The sequence below is a fragment of the Neofelis nebulosa genome, chromosome X (assembly GCF_028018385.1).
Source record: "Neofelis nebulosa isolate mNeoNeb1 chromosome X, mNeoNeb1.pri, whole genome shotgun sequence".
NCBI lineage: Eukaryota > Metazoa > Chordata > Mammalia > Carnivora > Felidae > Neofelis > Neofelis nebulosa.
The window spans coordinates 107,313,930-107,337,600 of NC_080800.1; the positions used below are offsets into that span (position 1 = coordinate 107,313,930).

The 23,671-nt window shown below is 51.6% G+C and overlaps 1 protein-coding gene across 3 annotated transcripts in view; it reads right to left on the reverse strand.

Moving 5' to 3' along the window:
- ELF4 (E74 like ETS transcription factor 4) overlaps nucleotides 1–21,034 on the reverse strand; it is a 50,013-nt gene extending 28,979 nt beyond the window's left edge. The window contains exon 1 of one of the 3 annotated variants that reach the window (XM_058714545.1): nucleotides 20,936–21,034. The gene's annotated coding sequence lies outside the window, so the exon portion shown is untranslated. Of the gene's footprint in view, nucleotides 1–12,552; nucleotides 12,688–12,838; nucleotides 13,156–20,935 lie in introns of those variants that run through there. The other 2 variants (XM_058714543.1, XM_058714544.1) reach the window with 2 other exon arrangements.
- Between the last annotated feature and the right edge of the window lie 2,637 nt (nucleotides 21,035–23,671).

The following is a 23,671-nucleotide window of genomic DNA, read 5'->3' on the forward strand; positions in this document are numbered from 1 at the left end:
GAAGTCGGACGCTTAACTGACTGAGCCACCCAGGCGCCCGTTACCCTCCAAGGTGCTAATTATAAAGTACTGCAAGATGCAACAGAATGGCGTGTCAGATATGTGCTTCTTCTCCAAGAGCTGCAGGAGGTCTTGGACACAATTAGGTGTTCCAAGTGATGCTCTTCACTGATAGTGATGACCAAGACGTTCCTGTGAGAGTCAGATTCTCTCAGACAATTCTACTGCTGAGTTTCTGCATGGGAGGTGGGTAGCTTGGTCCTGATTTCCCCCCACCAGCAGTGTTAGGTGGGAGAATAAGCCATCCTAGAGACCCAGTGATCATGTCCTTTGGAGATATCAGGCACCAGGTTCTTGGCCTGGTGCCCAGGCAGCCCCACCTTGTGCTGAGCTTGCCTCCTTGGTGGAGGGAGTGATTGCTGATGGTCTAGCCCCTGCTGGACAGGATGTTTCCACATCAAACCCCACTTCCTGCAGCTAGGCCTGGGCTCCGGTTCCCCCCTTCTCCTGCCATCTGGTCGCCTGCCCTCTGCCCCCTCCCCTTGCTGGGTGTTTACAGGCTGTCTTATCAGCCTGGGGAATCTGTGCCTCACCCAGTCGGCTGCCCCGCCCCGCCCAGCCCAGACAGTCTGCCCAGGGCCCTACCTGCCCGTGGTTTCGCCATTGCAGGCACATGAGTCTGGAACCCCCTTACACCCCTGGCAGGCAGGGGGTGTGGATGAAGTCTTGCTGCCTGCCAGAGTGAAACCTGAATATTCATAGTGCTTTATCCACCTTGCCCAAGCTGGGGGAGGGCAAGCATTCTTTGTATATTGTCATCATCTCTATCTGCAGGCTATGGGGACAGGAATGAGGTGCTTGGGTCACTGAGAAGGATAACTTTGGCCTGAAGGCCTTGACGGCTCTTCTGTTCTCCACCAAGAAGAGATGAGCACGGGCAACACCAGGCTCTGAGAGTACCCGCATGTTTTCTTTTTTCTAACTGAGGAGAACTATAAACACTCCAAGCTAAAGGTGGGACAAAATGAGGGGTCATAGGCTGAACCCGGTGAAGGAAGGAAGGCTGGGGAATCTGTACGTATGGCCTTAGCCAATCCATGCTGACATCAGAGTTTCATAAGGCCCACACTGTCTCTATCCTACCCTGGGATCTGCTCACCCACTAAAGGCTAAGATAAGGCCAGGGCTAACTAAGCACTGAGTAAGTCCAACAGCTTTCCCTGGGAACATAAGGGCTTAGATTCTTCCATCAAATAAGTTTGAACCAAGGAGGGGGACAGGGATGGGGACAGCAGACAAATGAACAAGCTGCAGGTGATGGATATGCCTTCCAGAACTTTGGGCTAAGATCCCAAAAGTTCAAGTTCTGACCTGTCCATAAGCAGGTCTCACAGGGACACAGCCTGCTTGGTAAAGCTGACCAAGCCCCACAGTAGGAATCAAAGCCACAGTCCAAATCCAGCTCATCTTTCAGGAGCTTTCATGTTGTTTGCTGATAAATCTATTAAAATATACTTAGGCAGGGGCACCTGGGTGGCTCAGTGGGTTAAGCGTCTGACTCCTGGTTTCGGCTCAGGTCATGATCTCACAGTTCATCAGTTCGAACCCTGTGTCTGGCTCTGCACTAAGCGCAGAGCCTGCTTGGGATTTTCTCTCTACCTCTCTGCCTCTCCCTCATTTGCTCTCTCTCTCTCTCTCTCTCTCTCTCAAAAGTAAATAAATAAACAGTAAAAAAAAAATAGATTTAGGCAGTAGATTGCAACATTCTCACTTAAGATAAAATGCCATACTTCAAAGAAATTTATGCGACTGTGTCCTTCTAGGCCCCTGGGATAGAATTCAATAGTTTGGGGTGCTTGGGTGGGAAAGTTTGGAAAGACTCTGCTAAGGCAATTTTGCCATTAATGGACTATGTAACCACAGGCATGTCAAGTCATGTGGCTCTCACAGACTTGGGCCTCCTACCCTGCTCTGCACCATAGATCTCATGCTGCCCAGCACTCTTCTGACTGACCATGGTAGCAGTCAAGACTCCACAAACCACCATCCCATCTCCCCAGGAATGACTTCCCCACCACTCTGAAAAATCACAAACCATTTCGTGTCAATGTGTTAATGGGTGACATTAGGTTAATGTGTCACCTCTCTCCTTAACACATTTCCCTTTAAAAGGCCATCTGGAGTTACCCTACCCTAACCTAAAGAGTGGCTCTGGGGCAATAGTGGGGGCAGGTGAGCCAGGCAGGTATTTCTTGATGGCGCTGCCTCCTCTCACACCATTAGCCGTGGAGCAATCCGGCCTTCACCATCTACTCCCCACGCCTGTGGTCCATGTGAGGAAACTGTATAGAGTTGATGTGAAAGCCTTAGAAAGACTAACAACCAGGCCTGGTGCAACAGAAAGCCCACTTGACTGGGAGTGAGGAAGAGTAAGTCCTAGTCACGGCTCTGCCTCTGCCTAGCTCCTCCCTCAGCCTTTGAGCCGGCACCAACTCCTACTCCAGGGCACACATTTAGATCAATAGCTGTGGCCATACCAGCTGTACTCCACAAAGCTTTACAGTCCAAACTCATCTGCTTGGTTTCCAAAGGTCCTTCACAGTCTGACTCCACCCTACCTACTCAGCCTTGTTTCCCATGATTTCCCAACTCAAGCCTGGGCTTCAAGCCCAGTGGTCTCCTCATGGTCCCCTGAGGGAACATTCCAGGCTCATTCACGGAGTTTCTCAGGCTTGCCATGCCCTTGCTGCTCTGTTTTGGTTAATCAAATAATGCCCATCCAGCAAGGTCCCACCCAAGCTCCCCAAACACATGGAGCTGTTGATACCCTGATAACTAGACTGCACACCTATGGAGCCCCCCTTTCTAGATGCTAGCCCAAATTCGACCACAGGAGCTCTTAATGCCACACAGGCTTGAACAACTCTTTAATAATTTCATGTGTGTATCTTGTTTCCCCAATAGGCAGTCAAATCCATGGAACCAAGGCCTAGCTCATCTTCTCCTGATTCTAGCACAGGCCTGGGCATTCGTGAATTAAGTTCATGTGAAGTCTCTTCAAGTGAGATCTCTAAAATAGAGATCCCGGGTCCTGACTGATCTGAGAGCCACGATCTATTTAGGAATAGAGTTGGGGGACAGAGGTCTCCAGTCTCAAACATTACTTGTCCTCTCTTGCTCCATGAGTCTGTTTAGGGAAACACACGCTAGCTAGAGTCATTTATTCCAAGCTGCATCAAGAAGGCGGTTGGTGATCAATCAGATCATCACCAAAGCATTCTCTCTTTGTACAAAACCACAGTGTTTCCACCCTGGGCATATTGGGTGCTGATCTGATCACTGGACCCTCTGGAAAGATTTCATGATTCTGGATCAGGTCTAAGACCTAAAATGATTCAGAAGAACAGGGAGTGAGGATAACTATATGAAGACAAGCTTTTCTGTGTTGTTTTTTTTTTTTTAAAAAACAGTGGGGTTTTTTTTGTAATTTTTTTAATGCTTATTTATTTTTGAGAGAGAGAGAAACAGAGTGCGAGCAGGGGAGGGGCAGAGAGAGATGGAGACACAGAATCCGAAGCAGGCTCCAGGCTCTGAGCTGTCAGCACACAGCCCGACGCGGGGCTCGAACCCACAAACCATGAAATCATGACTGGAGCCAAAGTCGGATGCTCAACTGACTGAGCCACCCAGGCGCCCCAAGACAAGCTTTTCTTAAAAAAATGTTTATTTATTTTTGAGAGAGAGGGTGGTGAGGGGCAGAGAGAGAAGGGAACAGAGGATCTGAAGCAGGCTCTTGCTGACAGCAGCAAGCCCAATGTGGGGCTTGAGCTCATGAACTGTGAGATCATGACCTAAGCTGAAGTTGGACGCTTAACCAACTGAGCCATCCACATGCCCCAAAGACAAGTTTTTTTTTAGAAGAGGCCTTATGTTGTCCAGACAGAAAAGGTGGAGAAGGAATATGATTGGCATCTACAAAATGATGTATGGAGCAGATAATCATGGGCCCAGTCACCAAAAATGGTTTGTAAATGAAGGGCAAATAAATAGTCCTATTTTGCAAATACATAAGTTTGTGAACTATGGAACTCTTTAGTTGAAGAATATCAATGAAAAGATCAAGCATCTTCTTTTTTTTTTTAAATTTATCTACTTATTTTGAGAGAGAGACAGGGAAAGAGAGAGAGGGAGGGGCAGAGAGAGACAATCCCAAGCAGGCTCTGCACTGTCAGTGCAGAGCCCAACATGGGCCTCGAACTCACAAGCCACAAGATCATGACCTGAGCCGAAATCAAGAGTTGTACACTTAACCAACTGAGCCACCCAGGCACCCCTAAGCATCTTCTAAATGACAGTTACATCAGGGTCATCCATGGTTATAAAACAAGATCACAAAAGCACAACCAAACATATCTGTTATAACAATTACTGTAAATAGGGTAAATTCAAGTGTTAAAAGAAAACGATATTGACAATCTCATTCTAAACTTCATATGGAATTGCAAAATAATTAAAATAAGCAAACACAACTTTGAAAAAGAACAAAGTTGGAAGGCTAACACTACATGATGTCAAAAATGATTACAAAGTTAAATTAATAAAAAAAATTGGCATTGGTGTAAAAATAAATAAATAGATCAATCAGTGGAACAGAATACAGAGTCCAGAAATAAGCCTACATATATAATGACAGCTGCAGTAGCCTAACAATAGCTTTTTCAACAAATGGTACTAGAGTGATTGGATATCTATATGTAAAAAGAGAAAAAATAAATTTGGATTCAAACCTCTTGCCACATAGAAAAATTCACTCAAAATGGATCGAAAGACCAAAATATAAAACCTAAAACTATAAAACTTATAGAAGAAAACATAAGACAAAATATGTGACCTACGGCTAGGTGAAGAGTTCTTAGATACAACACCAATAGCATGATCCATAAAAATAAAAATTGATTAGTAGGACTTCATCAATATTAAAACCTTCTGCTCTTGGGGAGTGTGGGTGGCTCAGTCGGTTAAGCGTCCGACTTCGGCTCAGGTCATGATCTTGCAGTTTGTGAGTTTGAGACCCATGTCGGGCTCTGTGCTCATATCTTGGAGCCTGGAGCCTGCTTTAGATTCTGTGCCTCCTTCTCTCTCTCTCACTCTGCCCCTCCCTGCTCACACTCTGTATCTCTCTCCTTCAAAAGTAAATAAACATTAAAAAGATTTTATAAAAATTAAAAAAAAAATTCTCTTCAAAAGACGCTGTGAAGAGAATGAAAAGGCAAGCCAGGGACTCGGGGTGGGGGGGGGTGGGAATCTTTACTAAGCATGCATCATCTGATAAAGGTCTTGTATCTAGAATGTATAAAGAACTGTCAAAACTCTAACACGAAAAACAAATCAATTTTCAAATGGGCAAAAGATTCAAACAGATACGTCACCAAAGAAGATATATTGGTGACACATAAGTATATAAAAAGATGTTCAACCTCATCCATCATTAGGGAAATACAAATTAAAACCACAATGAGATACCACTGCACATCTATTAGAATGGCTAAAATTAAAAAGACTCGCCAAGTGTTGGTGAGGGTGCGGAGCAACCAGAACTCATACACTGCTGGTGGGCGTATAAAATGGTGCAACCACTTTGGAAAACAGTTAGACAGTTTCTTAAGAAGTTGAACCTACAACTATTGCATGATCTAGCCATTCCAGTCCTAGGTATTCAACCAAGAGAAAAGGACATATATACAGCTATACGAAGATTTGTACACAGATGTTCATAGCAGCTTTGTTTGTAATAGCCCAACATGAGGAGTGGGGAGGGAGAGGAAGCCACCAAATGTCTGTTGACCAATGAATAGATAAACGATGTATGGTATGTCCATACAATGTGATGTTATTTAGCAATAAAAAGGAATGAAATACTTATGTATATAACAACATGGACATGCTGACTGAAAGAAGCCATACAAAAGGAGAGAACATGCTACATGATTCCATTTATATAGAACTCCAGAAGATGCAAACTGTTACAATGAGTCATAAATAAGCCCTGGAGCTCTAATGCACAGTATAGTGAATATAGGTAACAATATTGTATTGTAATTATCAAACTTGTTGGGAGACTAAAGTCTCTTACTCCTACACGGTCTTGAATTGCTCTTTAATCACTAAAAAAAAAAGGGTAATGATGTAACGATAGAAGTGCTAATTATCATTACAATGGCAACCATATTACAATATGCAAATAGCCCACTATGGGGTTAAGTGCATGTGTATTACTAAAGTTCTAGAATTGGGTTTAGATCTTTCAGAACAGGGGGCTGGGTCTGCTGTGGTTGGGTTATTTATTTTTTTTTAACATTTATTTATTTTTAAGAGAGAAAGAGACAGAGCATGAGCAGGGGTAGGGGCAGAGAGAGAGAGAGAGGAAGACACAGAATCCAAAGCAGGCTCCAGGCTCTGAGCTGTCAGCACAGAGCCCGACCGTGAGATCATGACCTGAGCTGAAGTCAGACGCTTAACCCACTGAGCCACCCAGGCGCCCCGGGTTTGTTTTTGTTTTTTTGTTTTTTTAGGATCAGAGTGGCGCCAAGAAACTGGTCACCTAATGTAACAGACAGGTGTTTTCTGGGCATGGATTCTCACAGAATCAACACAGCTGAACTAGCCTGTTTTATCCTCTGGGGGCAACATGGGAAAAAAGACTGATTATCTCCTAAATCTATGTCTAAGTACCTCCTTGCTATCAGGTCATCAGGAATTTGGGGAGGTTAAGACTAATTGCCCACTCTCCCATCCCCCAAGGCCTAGCAGTTCTAAACCTGAGGGGTGGAGACAAAGGCACTGAGTAAGTGGCTCAGGAGTGGTCCATGGGTGGTCTAATTTATCCTGGGCAAACACGATCCACTTAATAGCAGATGGAACCTCCAAGGTACTTTCTGGGAGGCCTCTGGAATGGAGATGGCACTCAGCACCCTGGGAATTCTTCTGGGCAAAGGCAGTGCCCCAGCTCCAACCCAAGGCCTCTGGGCATTAGCCCCAAATGGATGCATAATCTAATTCTAGTAAAAGGAGGGAGAAAGTGAGCAGCGGTTGGCCAGTTGGCTCCCAGAATTCATCACTCAGCAGGGTAATAATAACAAACCCATGGTTGCTAAATACTTGCCAGGGATGGAATATGAGGCCTTCTCTCAGAGGAACTAACTTAACTCTTATTCCCACAGCCAATGATACTCAAGATGAAAGTGGCAAAGAGATAAAGATGGCAATGTGAATAAAGACACTAAAGACTTGCTTTTTGCTCTTCACAGCACTACCGCCCACCACATGGAAAGACTGTATGTTGCACACACACGTCTTCTTCCGTATCCCCTCCTTCTCCAGTGTGATGGCAGAGCTAACAAAGGGTTAGCAGAAAGATACGGGAAATCTCCATCTCAGTTTTAGGAATGGGTATGGCAGGCCCTGCCAGTACTGCCAGAGAAGCGATGGATCCCTGGAGTTGGCAGAGTCAAGGGTGTGTGAAGGGGTAAGTGACAACAAGCACAGCATCAGCCACAGGAATAATAGCAGCTAACACCTATCCTATTGGGCAGGAACTATGGGCCAGACACCATGCTGAGCACTTCACATGCCTTATCTCATTTAATCCACATTCTAACCCTGGCAGGTGGGCACCAGGACCCAGAGTGGTTAAGTGACTAGCCCAAACTCACACAGTCAGTAAGTGGCAGGTCTGGAATATGGACACAGAGAGCCTGTGCTCTTCCCCCTTCTAGACAACACGCTTCACTGGAAGTACATTGGGTTAGCCTGGAAGAAGAAAGGAAGCTTCTGGAAGGGCAGGTGAACTGAGAAGCAGGAAGTACCAGCACTGGGACAATAAAATGGTCCATCAAGAAGGTGGGAACCTAAGGCAAAGCTTGCTCAACCCAGGCAGGCTGCTTAACCTCTTTCTTCTTGTTGGTTCAAGAAACGTTCCAGTACTTTCCCTTACAGACCCTCCTGCATGAAACACCTTTCCCTGAGCCTCCTTCTCTTCTGATAGAAGGCTGGAGTCTCTGCCAAGAAACTCACCTTAGAACATGATTTCCCAGCCAAGAACTCAGGGCACTCTGGTGTGTCCCTGTGGTGTTGCCATGTGCTGGGAGGGGGCAGGGAAAGAGGGCAGTGACAGAGAAAAAAATGATGCGGGGGAGGGGGGATGTGTGTGTCTGGGTGTTTTTCTCCAGTTAAACCCAACAAGAGCCAAGTTCCTCTCTACACTCACCGATGGGAGACACAGAAGCAGCAGAACAAATATATGGCTAGTCCTTGCCCTTGTCTGCATGGTCTGGGCAGAAACCTGTGGGACTCTCTAGACTCTTCGGTTCCCAAGCTGGCTGAGGAAATGAAAATCTCTGTCTTCCACCTGAACCTCCAGGTTTCCAGAGAAATCCCAGAATTCCTGGGAAAGGTGGGACCCAACCAGGCCAAGCCTGCTGTGAACACTACTGGTGTGTCAATCTTCCCGTGCATTTGGTGCCTTCTACCTCTCTTCCCCTCTTTTCCCCAGTGTGTGTGTGTGTGTGTGTGAGTGTGTGTGTGTGTGTGTGTGTGTGTGTGTGTGTGTGTTGGTGGGGGTGGGGTAGCTCAAAACAAAATCCCTTCAGGTTGGGTGGCAAGGAAGCCTGCCTACCCTTTGTGTTTTATCAGTACACGCTGGGCTCCCAGTCTGGGTCGGCCACTTTCTATCTCTTCTTGGAGGGGAGATCAGAGGTTTGCTCCGAGCCACCCACACCCCCTGACCTGGTCTTTTATGTGACATGCATTTGCCAAACAATTATCCAGACTTCGAAGGTCAGTCTGTGGCCAGGGGAGACAGAGAAAGGCGTCTTTTCTCCCTTTTCTGCCCAGCCAAATCTCCCCCACGCCGACCCCTCCTGCTTCAAGGTCTAGCTGGATTTGAGCCTCGGACCTCACAAAGCCTTCCCTCCCCTCTCCAACTGCCGACCTCAGAGCTCTGGCCGCCTCTGGCCCCTGCTCTGAGGAGCACAATTAGCACCTGACCAGTCGCGGTCCAGGCTACTTGTCCTCGCCTCTGATCATTTCAGCGTCTTAGTCATCTTTACACCACCACCTCCTCTGCTGTCTCCTCCACAGTGCCTAGCACAGGTTGGGCACACAGTACGTGTTAATAAATGGCTGTTGAATTGAAACTCGGCAGCCCCTATGAGGTCAGAACCCTCACGAGCACCCCGACCAGCAGTTCCTTGGCAACCAGCGCCGGGGCCTGAGCTATAGGGCATTACTGGTGTGGCCACTATTACAGACCATGTGAGGCTCAGCAGCCAGAGATTTGCAGGCGGGTTGGTGTTGATGAGAAAAGCCTCTGACCTCTAGGAAAGCGCCCATAGGATTCTGGGTACCTCGGATGAGTTTCCTTTCTCCCCTGCAGAACTAGTTTTCAGTCTGAGAACCACAAAGGAAATAAATTGGCAGCGAAGCCAGAAACCTCTTTGCAGCTTAGAAATCCTGGAGAGATAACCAAGCCCAGGTTGGGGTCAGGCCCAAGCTTGAGGACAGAAGGCTGCTGGAGGCCCTTCCCAGCTCAGCAGGAGATCTCTGGGGGGTGCATGGCAGGGGACTAGAGGGGTGTTTGGGGGTGGCCCTAAGTAATGCCATCCTGCCCTGGAACCCAACAAATCAGGCCACTGAATGCTCAACACCTGCAGCCCATGAAGGAAGCAGGTCTCCCTTGCCCCATCATTCATCCAAATCCCAAGGCAATTCAGGTGATGCATCCAGACCAGAACCCAGCCAGGGTTCCCTGGCAAGGAGAAGCCTCCAAGTCTGGGGTGCCTGGCTCCTCACACTAGCTCAGATATTCGAGGCTGGCTTTGGATTATGCGTACTTGTATAGATGAGCTAGCCACTCTCCCTGGCTCCCTCTCACACCCCACACCCCACATCCCAACTCCGGCCTGCAACAGAAGGTATACACAATCCTGGAAGGCATGTGGTGTCTTCTTCACCTCCATATTTTCCTCACTGCCACTTCATTGATGCCCGCTACCATGACTGGCTCTCCGCAAATGTTTGCTGAGTGGAGTCTCAGTTTTAGGCACTGTATTAGAAAACACCATAATGCTAATTCATGCTCACTATGTGCCATATGCTGTTCTAATAAGCAGCTTATGTGTATTGATGTACTTGATCTTCAGAGCATCCTTATGAAGTAGGGCTCATTTGAAAGATGAGGAAACAGAGGCATACAATTGATTGGGATCGCGTAGCTAGTAAATAACAAAGCTGGGTTTTATTTATTTATTTATTTATTTATTTATTTATTTATTTTAAGTTTATTTACTTATTTTGAGAGAGAGGGAGAGAGAGAGAGCGCACGCAAGCGCAGAAGGGGCAGAGAGAAAGAGAGTCCCAAGCAGGCTCCGCACCACCAGTGCAGAATAGAGCCCAACACAGGGCTTTAACTCATGAAAACCACGAGATCATGACCTGAGCTAAAGTCAGACACTTAACCAGCAGAGCCAGCCAGGCGCCCCCAAAGCTGGGTTTTAGACCCAGACAGTCTGGCTCTAGGGATGGAAGATAAAATGAGAAAGTTGGGGGCTGCGGGGTGGGGAGTGGCAAGGCCCAAGGCCAAGCTTAGGAGCAGGGATTTCCCTGGGAAAGCAATCCCATCAGCCTGCGCCTGGCTGGGCCTCTTCAGAGACAAAAGCCCTGAATTTTGCAGGCTTGGGACATATTGGATATTCTATCAATCAGGCCTATGAATGACAGACCACAGCACCCTCATGTTTAGATCCCAATTTAGAGAAGACAGAAGCCACTGAGCCACCACTTAGCACTAGGCAGGGGGAGAGTGGATTTCAGGCCCCCAGCTTGTCCAGGGTGGGCACCAGTTCCTGAGCAACCACTGAGCAAACAGTGTAGCAGTGGGAGGAATGCCAGACATAGTTGCAAACAAGCCACTCCTTCGGCTCACAGCTAGAGGCTGGGTGAGGGTGGCAACATGGAGCCTGCTCAACACCCACCCCCCCCCCAAACATCCCAGGTTTTGAATCGAACCCAGCCCCAGAAATAACCCACATGCAAGGCAGCCTCTTCCCCACACAAGTCCTCCAAGATAGTTAAGTCCTTCACTTAACTCAAGACAGCTCCCCCACTAAGCTGTTCCTGCTCTGGGTCCACTGAATCAATGGTTGAGAAAGCGCCTTATAACCATGTAACTAACTGCTATAACCATGTAACTGCGTGGAGGGATTTGCATTCTTGCCAGGCATACGTGTTCCCTAGGCATTTTTAGTGCCAAAGTGTCCTGTCTCCCCAAAGGGGAGAGCTAGATCTGTTCCCTTCAACCCCGTCCAACCTGGCACTCAGGCTAGGGGTCAGCTTGCAGGGGGTGCGTGCCCGATGGGCGTGCCCACCAGCTGCTGGGGCCAAGCAGTGGTGGCTCAGGCCCTGGGGTGGTGACCTCACTTCCGCTCCTACCTCCCCACCTCCCTAGCACTCCTCCCATTTGAGGCCCCACCAGGCCAAAATCAAGAAGTCCAAGGTTAACTGTTCCTCCCCACTTTAAGAGCTAATTAAAATGATTAGCTACAATGAACTGTCAAACATTAACCAGAAGAAGCTGCAGGACCAGACAGGCCTCTATCTGGGGTACAGGGATGAGGGGCAGGACTCAAACTGCCATCAAATCCCATGGCTGGGGTGTTGGGTGGGGGGAGCCAGGGAGAACCTGGCTGAGCTGAGGTACCAAGGGGTCAGAAGGTGACTCTGGTGAGGAAGGCCATGTCCCTACACGCAGTCATGAGGAAATGGCAGCAGAGTTATGGTGCGGTGGAGGGACCAGAAATTCATAAAGCGGCTACCGCTTCATTAGTTCCCCAAAGCAAGGCGCTTGCCGGTATGGCACCCCACGCTGTGTATCTGCTCAATCCCCTTGCCGGCAGAAGAGGAAGGAACACAGAGGCGGGAGAAACCGGGAGAGCGGGAACGCGGGAGCGGGAGGGCTGGCGGCTTGCTCACACGGAAACTCTGGTCTCTGCCAAGAGGTCTCTATTTTGGCGATCCAATTCTCCAAGTCATAGGTGTGTGTGTGTGTGTGTGTGTGTGTGTGTGTTACTCTAAGGCGCCTGGCCCCAGAGGCCCCAGGGGCCGGCTGCCGATCAATCTGGCAGCCTAGCCACTGTGCGGTCTGACCTCCCGCCCTCGAGCCTCGAGCTTTTGGGGGGCTGCTGTCTCGATCGGCCTTGTCAGGGAACCCGGGCTGCCCGGGTCGCGGGAAAACTGGCCCCCCGGCCGCCGGAAAACCGGCCCCCCCGCCCTGACTGGGGAATTCGATTCCATTTCTAACCCCGGCTCAGAAGCCCGGGTTCCCCAACACACACGCGGTGGGGCGAGGCAAGGGCGGGACTCAACACGCCAGGGCTCTCCCACCATTCCCTGGGCCCCCAACTCTACACGCAGGGGCCCCAGCGCCCCCGATCCCGCCCCCTCGGGCAAACTTTTCGAGGTCCCCGATGGCTCGAAGAACTGGCGCCATCGACGTACCTGAGGCCGAGTGGGCTCGGTCGCCGGGCTGGGATCGGTCGCTATGGTCCCCTCCCCGCTCCGGGGGCCCAGAGGAGGGTCCCCACCCCCGCCAGCTCGCCTTCTCCTCTCAGAAGCCAGCCGGGCCAGTGGCGCCGGGACCTCGGCGCCGGCGAAAGGAGAAGTGGAAGTTGAGCGCGGCGCCCGGTCGGTCCCCGCGGCCGCCGGGGCCACCGTCCCCCTCCCTCCTTCCCTCCCTCTTTCCTCCCTGCCCGCCTGCCCCCGCGGCCCCGCGCCCGTGACTCACCTCGGCGCCGGGGCAGGCTGGTCCGGGCGGGCGAGGCACAGGGCTCTCCCACACGTCGCGCCGCCAATGGCAAGTTGGAGGGCGAGATGCAAATACCAGGTGAGACGCCGGCGCCCCTGATAAAACGACTCCGGGGGGCGGGGTGGAGTGCGGGGGGGAGCTGGGTGGCCGCCGGGGAGGGCCAGGCCGAGGGAAGGGGCAGCGGGGGCGCCCGGGGAGGGGGCGCGAGCCGGCGGAGACCTGCACTGAGACACCCGAGCGAAAGGGGAAATTGCACTAGAAACACACACGTCCCCGCAGGCGGCGGCTGGGGCGGGCGCGGAGGAGGCAGGGCGGGAGGGAGGGAAGAGCCGGAGGGAGGGACCGACGGGAGGGACCGCGGGCGGGCGGGCGGGGTGGGTGAGGGAGCGAGGGAGGGACGAGGCGTCTTGGTGGAAACAGCGCCCCTCCACCCCCGGCCCGCCGCGGTCGCCAGCACGGCAGGGGGAGCCGTGCCAGGGGCCCGAGCGGCCTCTCCTTCCCCTAGCGGCTCGCTCGCCCCCGGGGACCGCGAGAGCAGGGCCCCTGCAGAGCCCGTATTGCCCGCCCCTGCCTTGGCCAGTGCCCCTAAGTCGGCTAGCGCGTGGCGGGTGCGGGGCTCACCTATCCCTGTCGGGGCCCTTCCCGGTGAGAGGCCCCCACACAATGCCCGGGAGAGAAATCTATTCCCAGGGGACCCCGGGTGTTTATGTTCAGGCCCCTCGCGGCCTGCACACACCACTCGCTTGACGCCTTTGGCCCATACGCTTGCACTCCAGATTATTGAGCGCCTGCTGTGTGCGGACCTGGCGGGAGGGCGGGCGGAGCGCGTGGGTGAGACAAGGAGATGCCCAGAGGATACAATTTGAGAGCTATATGCCAAACACCGCAGGATCCCGGGCCAAATGCATCATCGTGCGCTTGGGGTGACTGGAGAGTTTGGGGGACTTCTTAGGGAAGTCGAGCCTAGGGCTCCTAGTGGGGGAGACCAGGCAGACATGAAACAGGGGAAGGGCTGGGTGGGGAGAGTAGGGCTGACACAACAGGTGCAAAGGCAGGCAGTGCTGGGGTGCTGGGAAAAAGTTCAGGCTCCCCTTCTCTCCAAAGCCAAGCTGCCCTGTTTGGGGCAACCACTTGAACCCCAGGCTCCCATTCTATCTCCCCCTTACCCTCTCCTCTGACCTGCCTCAGCAACCATAAAAGCCCCCACCCCCCATCTGGTCCCACAACTAAGAGGCTCTAGGAGGGAAATGGCTGGAAATTGTCACTTCTTATGGCTCTACATGGTCTGGAGGACGGGTGCACCCAAGCCTCAGCCTTTGAAGTTCCTTGGCAGAAAGCAGGAAAGCTGAAGGGGCCCCAGAGGACAACGGCTTTCTGTGGGGCAGGGGTGGCCAAAGGGCCTGAAGTTCAGGGACCTGCTCAACCACCAGCATCTGCCTGCTTCCCCAGCCTTGGGAAAGGATGGTCCTTGGCACAGGACTTGGGGACATGAGTGGTGGTGGATGATGGTGGTGAAGGCAGCTGCAGATTACAGGTTTCCAGGGAAAAACCTAGGGACTGGACTGGGGCACTGGCCCTCGAGATCTCTTGGCTACCTATATAGCCAAGTCCCTGAAATAAGCACCAAGAGCAGATTCCCACTTTTTTTCTTTTCTAAGTGGGCATGCTTTCCCCGGGGGGATTCCAGATCCTGGAGCCACATCATTGTCTGCTGGTCTCTGGTCTGTGAGGCTCCCTTCTCGAGGTCGAAGTCATGGTAGGTCCCACCTATCCCTAAACCCCCTTTATCTTGACTTTGAAACTCACCAGTGGACACAAACACACATACCTTTCCATTTTGCTAAGAGTTCAGTGGTCTCTAACATCAGACAGGCCTGAGTTCCTATTCCAACTGCACCATTTATCAACTATGTGTCTTTGGGCAAGTCACTTAAACTCCCTGAGCTTCACTTTCCTTATTTTTAAGTTGGGGATAATAAGAACCTACATCAAAAGGCTGTAGTGACGACTGAATAACATAACCCACGTCTATGGCAGTGCCTGGTGTCTAGTAACCCCTCAATAAATGTTAGCTACCTTCAGCATCATCCTCATCCTCACTGCACTTTTCTAACCCAGCTCTCAGGAGAGTCTGATCGGTCCAGGCCAGAAGCTGCTGAGGACGAATGGTGAGATCCCTCCTATAAATGTTTGTGGTTTAAACCAAATCTGAAGCTTCGAGGCATGGCAAAGCCAGAGGAGAGGTCTTCCTCTTGGGAAGGGCGGGGAAAGAGGTCAAGCACTGTGCCAACCAACTAACAGTGACTGGTCCTAATACCTGCCAGTTACCTGGAGCCCATTAGTGGGAATCCCGTAAGTTCCCACCTTCCCCAGCCACTCGGAACTAACCACAGCCCTGTAATCTGGGAGTTGCAGCCAAAGCAAACCCCACCCCCCCCTTGATGAATATCTTGTGCTGACCTCGCCTTGGGGAGCCATGGGCCACACGAGTGACTTTCCTGGCTCCATGGCTCCAGGTCAACCAGGCTGCCCTTCCCAATGACTTTGCTGCTCCCCAGACTGCCAGCCCTTCCCCACCTGGCTCCCCACTCTTCCATTTACCCATTGGGTGAGCCCCAGCCAGGAGGGACCAGCCGACTGAGATCACTACTCCTGATGACAGCCATGCTGTCTCTGCCAGTGTCTCATTCCCTGACTTGGCAGGAATTCCCCTTCTCGAGTTGCCCATGGATGCCCAGACTGCACCATCCAGTGTGCACTCTCAGTCTTTCTCCTTCCAGCCTGTCCCCCCCCCACCCCTCCAACTCCCGATTCAGTCCTCTCGAGCCTCAGAACATGGATCCTTCCAAGAGTGGAGGGCCTCCTGGCTGCCCACAGTCTGTGCAGGGCCAGCTCGCCATTCCAGTATTCAACTTGCCTTCCCACCTTGGCAACTTTCTCAGGTTCTCTTTCTCCCCTCTTTCTAGCAGTGCCTATGTTCTCCTGCAAATAACCCAGGTTCTTTAGAGACAAAGTGACTGGTTGCTTCCCCCCCTCTTAACCCCTTGGCCTCAACAAATTCTATTCAAACCTGTGGCTAGAACAAAATACCACAGTGCCACACTTACTGTAGCCATCCATGGCCCTTACTTTCCACCACAGATACAAGCTAGAAAAGTCACCCATCAATCAGGCTTTCAGAATGAGAAGCATACTCAAAAGCCAGGAGAGAAGTTATAGTTTAAAAGAAATCCTCCCACCTGTAAAGCTGAGAAGCCCCCTATAATCCTTTCTAAACAGCCAACAATCATTCCTCTGTTGATATGTTCAATAACACCAGATTTGCCTCCATTGGGTTTATGTGATGAGTCCCTAGAAAGCTCCAAATGACAGACAGAAATTTCTACATCCCAGGTTGTGGCTGGCCATCATAATGAGTATTCTAAAAAGATTGTGGGAGGGGGGTCTTGGGTGGCTCCATCCATTAAGTGTCCAACTGCTGGTTTTGGCTCAGGTCACGATCCCAAGGTTTGTCAGATTGAGCCCTACGTTGGGCTCTGTGCTGACCAAGTGCAGTCTGCTTGGGATTCTCTTTCTCCCTCTCTCTCTGCCCCTCCCCTCGCTCATGTTCATTCTCCCTCTCTCAAAATAAATAAATAAACTTTAAAAAAAAACAGAAGGAAGCTAACATTTAAAAAAAATTTTAAATAAAAAGATTATTCAGGGGACGCCTGAGTGGCTCAGTTGGTTGAGCACCTGATTCTTGGTTTCAGCTCAGGTCATGGTCTCACAGTTCAGTTTGTGCGATCCAGCCTGCGTTGACAGTGTGGAACCTGCTTGGAATTCTCTTTCCCTCTCTCTCTGCCCCTCCCTCCCTTCTCTCTCTGTCTGTCTCTCAAAATAAATAAACTTCAAAAAAGATTGTTGGGTAGCTGCAATATAAGAATTCCTTGAGGTAGGTTATATACCAAACTGCTCCTTACCCAGATGGTGGTCTCTTGCCCATGTCCATACTGGGGACTACAGGTGGGGGGGGGGGTGCCCAGGCCAAAGAAAAGGCATGCAGATGGGAAGATTTCATTGGGAACAACTTCTCAGATCATGACTTTCATCTGGCCAGCCACCTTCCTTGTCTGGGGATCTTGGAAAACCACTTGGTCCCCCCACCCCAAGTTGCTCTCATTAAAATGGAGAGTTACACAGTTCCACTCTAGGCCTTTGCTGTGACAGGCTCAGGCACCAGAATATCCCCTACAAAACTTCAGAGGACCTCTGGGCTTCACCTCTTGGAGGGCTGGTGAGCAGTTCAAGGGCCCAGTGGAGTGAGATGACAGCTTCACATAGCAAGTGCTACAGCCTTGAATCACTGCTCCTTATGTCCATACTCAGTGCAGTGGCTCCTGGGAGGCGCTGTCCCCACCATATACACTGCCAGGAGTGGGCCTAGTGTTTGGGAAACAGATTTAGTGCCCTTCAGGCCAGGCCTCTGGGTTGGTGGGAGATTTCTGAGGTGGGAGGAGGAGGAGAGACTCAATCCTTTGGTTCATTTGCCAAAAAGAAGGAAGAAGTGGCTTCAAGCAGAGTTCAGCAAATGAGAGCAAGTCTGCTGAAGTCTAATCCTACTGGCCCTTAGCCCCTATCTTGGAGCCATGGAAAAGTCCCTGGGACCAGGGCCAAGGGCAGGCACCTACTCTGGGGCACCTATCAGAGGCAGCGCAGCATCCAGAGTGTTGAGGCCACGATCCAGTGGAACTAGAGTTAACTCCTCAACCTCTGATGTGTCATCTTGTGTGGCTGGCAGCCTCACTGTGCTCTGCGGCCCTGCGCAGATGCCAAGCGACACCCCAAAGGCATCTCCCCTCATGGCCTGCAGGAAAAAATGAGTGGGTCTAAGGGGGCCTTGGCCCAAGGGGGTGCTGTTTGGGGGCAGAGATTGGGATGGGGGGGCAGAGAGATGTCGACATATAGAGGTCTTCCTGGAGGAGGTGCCAAGTGATTTCTGGGGCTCCTTGAATGTACTGGGGGACAGGGAGCATGAAGCCACCAAGCTAGGTGTTCCCTTCTCAGGTGGAGAGGTGGAGAGGAGGCTCAGGGCAGTGGAGGAGGCTCCAGTCACATTTCAGGGGGCGCTATGTACCTACATGGTGAATGGCACCCCCTGGAGTTGTGTTCAGAGGTGGCAGTAAGGACAGACCCTTACTGGAGTAAGGGGAGGTGGGGAGGGGTGCTGGAATGAAAGGAGAGATCAGGAAGGGCTCAGGCTGGGTCACCAGAGTGGGGGTACCAAGCCTGACTCCAGATCCTCGAGTCTGGGGATGGAGTAGTGGGGAAAGACTGTGAGGGGGGCTTGTTAGCCTGAATTTCACCCACTTCACATCCTGCCAAAGCGCGGTGCTGGGCTGAGGTCTGTGTCAGGAGGTAGATGATTCTGCTCTTTCAGGATTGCTCCATTCCCCAGGGAGGCAAGGACAAGCCAGAGATGTGCACTAGACAGAGACCCAAAAGGAGTGCAGCCACTCAGTTTCCCCATTCTGCCATCACAACAGGGGTCGAGGGTTGTTGTTTCATCCAGAAAAATACAACATTTAATGTCTGTAAAGGTGCAGTATGAGTCATTTCACGGAATGTCTAGGCCCCTTCGCTGGCAGCAAACAAACTTTCCGGCCCTCTTTTGAGGAAGGCATCCAGCTCGGCTGCTGCTGCTGGTTTGTGTGTGAGAGTGTGTGTGTGGGTCTGTGTGTGGGATGGGCCTCTGTAGGGCCTTGTGTGTGTCCGTGAGGGTATTTCAGATGTGAGTGAGGGTGTAACCATGGCGGGGAGGAGGGTTGTGTGTGTGTTTGTGTGTGCATGCGTGTGAGCTTGACTCCCAGATGTGAGTAGGGAGTCCCCTCATGCGTGCGAGTGTGTTTGTGGAGGGCATGCGCATGTGTGTGTGTCTGCAAGGCAGCATGGTATGTGAGCCTGTGCGTCTGAGGGTGTCTACGTGTACATTTTTTTCTTCGTCACTGCCAAATTATCTTCCCATCTCTCCCCTCACGAAGTGAAGGGCTGGCCAGGGAAGCTAGCAATCCAAAAGGGGGGTAGCCAGGGAGGGGAGAGGGGCTGGAAGAAAACCAAAGCAATTCCACTCGTCGGAGGAAAGTGTCAGCCAAGGATGAAACTGAAACCGAGGCACCAGTACTCTGGGATCGTCCTGGGGCTTCGGTTCCTCCCATTCCCCCGCCCCCTCCAGCGGGCTGTGGAGATTAGTCAGCCTGAAATTCCCATCCCCACTGCCTCGACTTGGGGTTGAGGCAGTGAGGCCGGGCTAGAAATTGGCCTATGGTTACCACGTGACCCCATTAACTCCCATTATCACATTAACACTAATTAGTATATCAGATCCTCTCCCAGTCTCCTAGTGAGGTGCAGAGCCAGGCTTTGAAGGAGAGGTCACAGCTCGGGCCCTGTTCTGGGAGGAGAAGACAGCACGAGGGCATCAAGGGAAAAAGGGGAGGCTGAGGACTGTGGCAGGTCAGGTTAGGGACAGAAAGAGGACAGAGACATCAGGTTTGACAGTAGGATACTTTTCCTAGGTCGTGCTCTGGGAGGAGACACCTTGGGGAAGGGGTTAGTAGAAAGGAGGGGGTTTCCAGGAATAGCTGGGCACCGCCCTGTAGGAAGGAGGCCCGGGCTCTGAGGTCTGGGCGGGAGACAGACGGTATTTCTCCTGGCACACAGTGAAACACAGTGAAACGTTTAGGATCCTTCGGTTTTTTTTCTTTTAAACCCCTTTCCTCTTCTTTATGGAAAATCCTAAGGATAACTTTCTCAGGTGGCTTTGGACATCCTGAAAGCAGGGGAGGTGGACTGACTGATAGAGGAGAAGAGGCCCCCCCAAAACACTAGCCCCCCAGAGCATAGCTTTTATGCTCACGCACGGGAGACACAATGTAGCCATATAGTTATATGTAAAGTTGTATCATGGGAATAGCCACTGGAGCCTCTGGAAAGGATGAGGCTGGAGCCCCCAACAGCTTTTTTTTTTTTTGTCAGCCTAAAGGTGTCTGGCCACAGGTTATTTTTGTGCTTTGATACTCTCAATATGCTAACTAAAGAGCCACCACATAACCATGAACCAACATGGGAAGGTTAGCAGCATCATGACTTCTAGAGCTCAGGGCCTTGCAAGAAAGTAGAATACAGGGCTTTATCTCCTGAAAATAAGGTTGCAAGTTTGAGCCCCAGATGGGCCTCTTAGTTTTTTTGTTTGTTTGTTTCTTATACAGCTGCCAAAAACCGGATTGTGGAGCGCAGAATCCCTAACCATCGCCCTACATCCAGACCAAAGCTCAGCTCCTGACCCTCACCTAGGCTGAGCCTAGGTCCCAGATTGCGCCCCAACCGTAGCACGGGTCTATCCCTGTGCAGGCGAAGCATTCTGGGTCTCAGGGGAGCCAGGCTAGAGAGTGGCTGTTCAGGGAAACCCACCCCCAACGCGCGAGACGCGACTCAAAGTTTCCATTCTACTGCCCGCGGGTCAAGAGCGCCATCCCCGGAGAGGAAAGCCGGCCCCTAAACCACAATCCCTTTGCTGAAGGTGAGCCGCCCGAAGCTCTGCGGGGCCCGGGAAGTGGCCCAAGGGATTATTAAGAAGCACGCAGGAGCCAGCACCACGCTGTGGCGCTACCACAGCAGGTCAAATCTGCCTCTCCCGCCACTCGGGTGGGAGAGCGGGGCGGGAAGCGGCGTGGAGGTTCTGGCGGCCCCTCCCGCCTTTCCCTCGCCCCCTCCCCCCCGCTCCCGCCCCTTCTGGGCACGCGCGCCTTCCAAACCCCAGATTCTCCGCTGGGGCAGAGCTCCACCCCCAACCCCCAGCAGTGCGCCCAGGGCGCCTCTGCAGCGCCACCTGCAGGCGGAACGCGCGCCGCGCGGCGTCTCGGGCGGCGGGAACTTGCGTCCCAGCCGGAGGAAGAAGAGAAGAGGAGAGGTCGGCTCCTCTGCCCTGAGCTTTCCTGGCCCGCGCGCGGTCTCCCTCTCCGCCCCAGCCCCAAGCAACCTGGCCAGCCCCGAGCTCTGTCCCTGTCCTGCCCCGCGCAGGGGGCCAGGGACTCCGACCTTCTACTCCTGCTGTTGCACTCTGAGCGGCCTCCTGCCCCGGGCGCCTCTTCTCGGGAAGCAATGAAGTCACACTCCAGCAGCTCGGCTGACTCACGAGAATCCTCCCCGCTCCCGGGCACACCCCTTGAAACTTCCCCCTCAATCTCTTCTTTCCTGTTCCCTCCCCCCCCCCCTTCCTCCCGTCCCATCAGGCGAGCGAGGGCGGCTCCGGGAGGACTCAGTGGGTCAGCTGTGAAAGGGTGGCGGGCGAGAGTCCCCGGGAGACCTCTGCGCTGCTATCCCAGACCGGCCACTCGGCGCTTTTCTGGGGCGCACATGGAATGCCCTCGGGGAGTTGCATGCTTGTTACCTTGGGCAAAACTCCCACTGAAGTATTCTTTTGCAATTATCCACCTCATACAGTGCGTGCCTGCGGAGAGGAGGGCGTCTGGGGACCTCCTTGCCTCCTCGGGTCGGGGGTCGGGCCGGGAGTTCACCTAGTAGCTGAGGTCTCTTTGGGACCTCCTGTTCGGATGAACAGACCGGCACCAGGGCTTGCGCCACCAAAGGTGACAGATGTAGAGTGCTCTGAACCTTGAGCTGCCCTCCACCCCTGCATGAAGTCGAGCTGATCACCTGAAAGGTCGCTGTGGCCCTTCTTCCTAGGACTTGGTATTGGCCCAAGTCCAGGTTGAGGGGGTGACTTGAGGCCAAGGATTCCCTGTTTGCAGCACTCCCCTCCTCCCCCTACCCCCACTGTACTGCTAGTTTGAGGTCTCCCACTGGAGTAGAAGACCAGAATTCTACACCTGTTGCTTGGGATATTAGTCTCAACAAGGTGGCTGAGGGCCCTCAGGGCCTGGTGGGAGTAGGCTTCAAGCTGGAGGGGCTCTGCTAGTCTCCTGTGAAACACCTGAAGCTCCACTTCCTCTCTGGAGGGGCAGTGATCCTTAAGCATTCTTGTTCACCCAGCAAATCATGGTACTGGATTTTCTTTCTTTCCCTGTGTAGTTTCCAGCTGTCTCTATGGTAAAAGCTGGGTGGTAAAGCTTGCAAGCTTCCTGGCTCACTTGATACTGCACTTCAGGACAGGGCTTTGCCAAGGCCATAACCAATGTGAAGATGGCCATGGACCAAGAACAAAGTGGGTGTACAGGCTGATCTTGGGGCTCAGTGCTTATATTGCATGGGGTGTGGGGGGGAGTGTTGTGAGCTCTCATGTCAGCATCAAGTTGACCGCCCTGGGTTATGGTGGCTATCCACCTGCTAGCTCTGCAGGGTGTGATTTTTGGGGACTGGGAGCCATTAAATGGTTGGGTAGGGATGTACCTGCTAGGAGCATGGCTAAGAATAGTCTCACCATAAAGCCTTCCTGGGGAAATTCTGGGCTTGAAGTCAACATTTTTTAGGGGCTGAAGGATGCCACCTTTCATGGATCCCAGTTTTGAGGCTGTCAACCTCTCCGTGGAGAGTAAATAAGGCAAGTTGCAATTTTTAGGGGTCCTGGGGGGTTCTGGCTGTAACTTGCTAGGTCAAAGAAGAATCACAAGCCATTAACTATAAAGCAAAACCAACAAAAAAACCACCAGAAAAAAACCCAACCAACCCCAAACCTGTAAATCTAGTTGAGTCAAAGGGACAGCAGAGGCAATGTGGAGAGACATTTACCAAGAGATTTGAGTCCCATTAGCATCTGCTCTAGATCTTAGAGATGAAAGGCAACTGAGTCCATGGCAAGGTGAACAAAGTCCTGTGCAAGCACCTGAGAGACTTTTCCATACACAGGAGGTTAGAACTGAGGGTGGAGGTATAATCTAGTCTGTTCTCCCCATTTTACAGATGAACCTACTGAGACCTAGGTAAGTAGCTGCTCTGGGTCATCCAGGGCAGAGCTGAGACTCAAATCCAGGAATGCTCTTTACACTGTGCTCCACTGCTTTGGGAGAAAAACACATGGGCAGGGAGCACTTACTGGAAGCTGAGGAAGAAACAGAGAAGGAAAACAAGCAGGGGAGACTGCAGAGATTCTGAGAGAAAGGAAGGAAAATGATGGGGCTGAGGGAAAGTGGAGACAAAGAGGTGTAATCTCTTTGGGCAAGAAGAACATCAGCTCTATCCTCTGCATGAAGTATATTACACATATTCATTTAAGCACAGTAAATATATTCATCCTTTTAAAAATGTTTTATTTATTTTTGAGAGAGGGAGAGAGAGAGAGCATGTGAGGGGGGTAGGTGCAGAGAGACAGAGGGGGACAGAGGATCCAAAGCAGGCTCCATCCTGACAGCACAGAGCCCAATGCGGGGCTCAAACCCATGAACCGTGAGATCATGACCTGAGCCGAAGTCAGATGCTCAACCGACTGAACCAACCAGGTGCCCCCATATTCATGTTTCATGACAGAGAAGATACAACCATAGGATGGAGGCAGAACCATAATTTGGTCAGTGAAAGAAAGGCTTAGCCAAGATAGAAGATAGAAGCAATAAAGCGACATGAGGAATCATGAAGTTCTGATCTGAACTCCCACATGGTACTCCCAGCACTTGTGTGTTGCACAGATCGTTCCTGTTGACCTGTGTCCACTACTAGGTTATATGGCCATTGAGGGCAGGGACTATTACTCATCGTCTTATCTCTGGGGCCTATTGTACCCATACCATGGCCTGCAGTAACTGTGCAGCACAAGTTTGCTAGCTGACCAGTAAATCCATTTATGAGTCTATGTATTTATAAATTCAATGCCCATGTTCG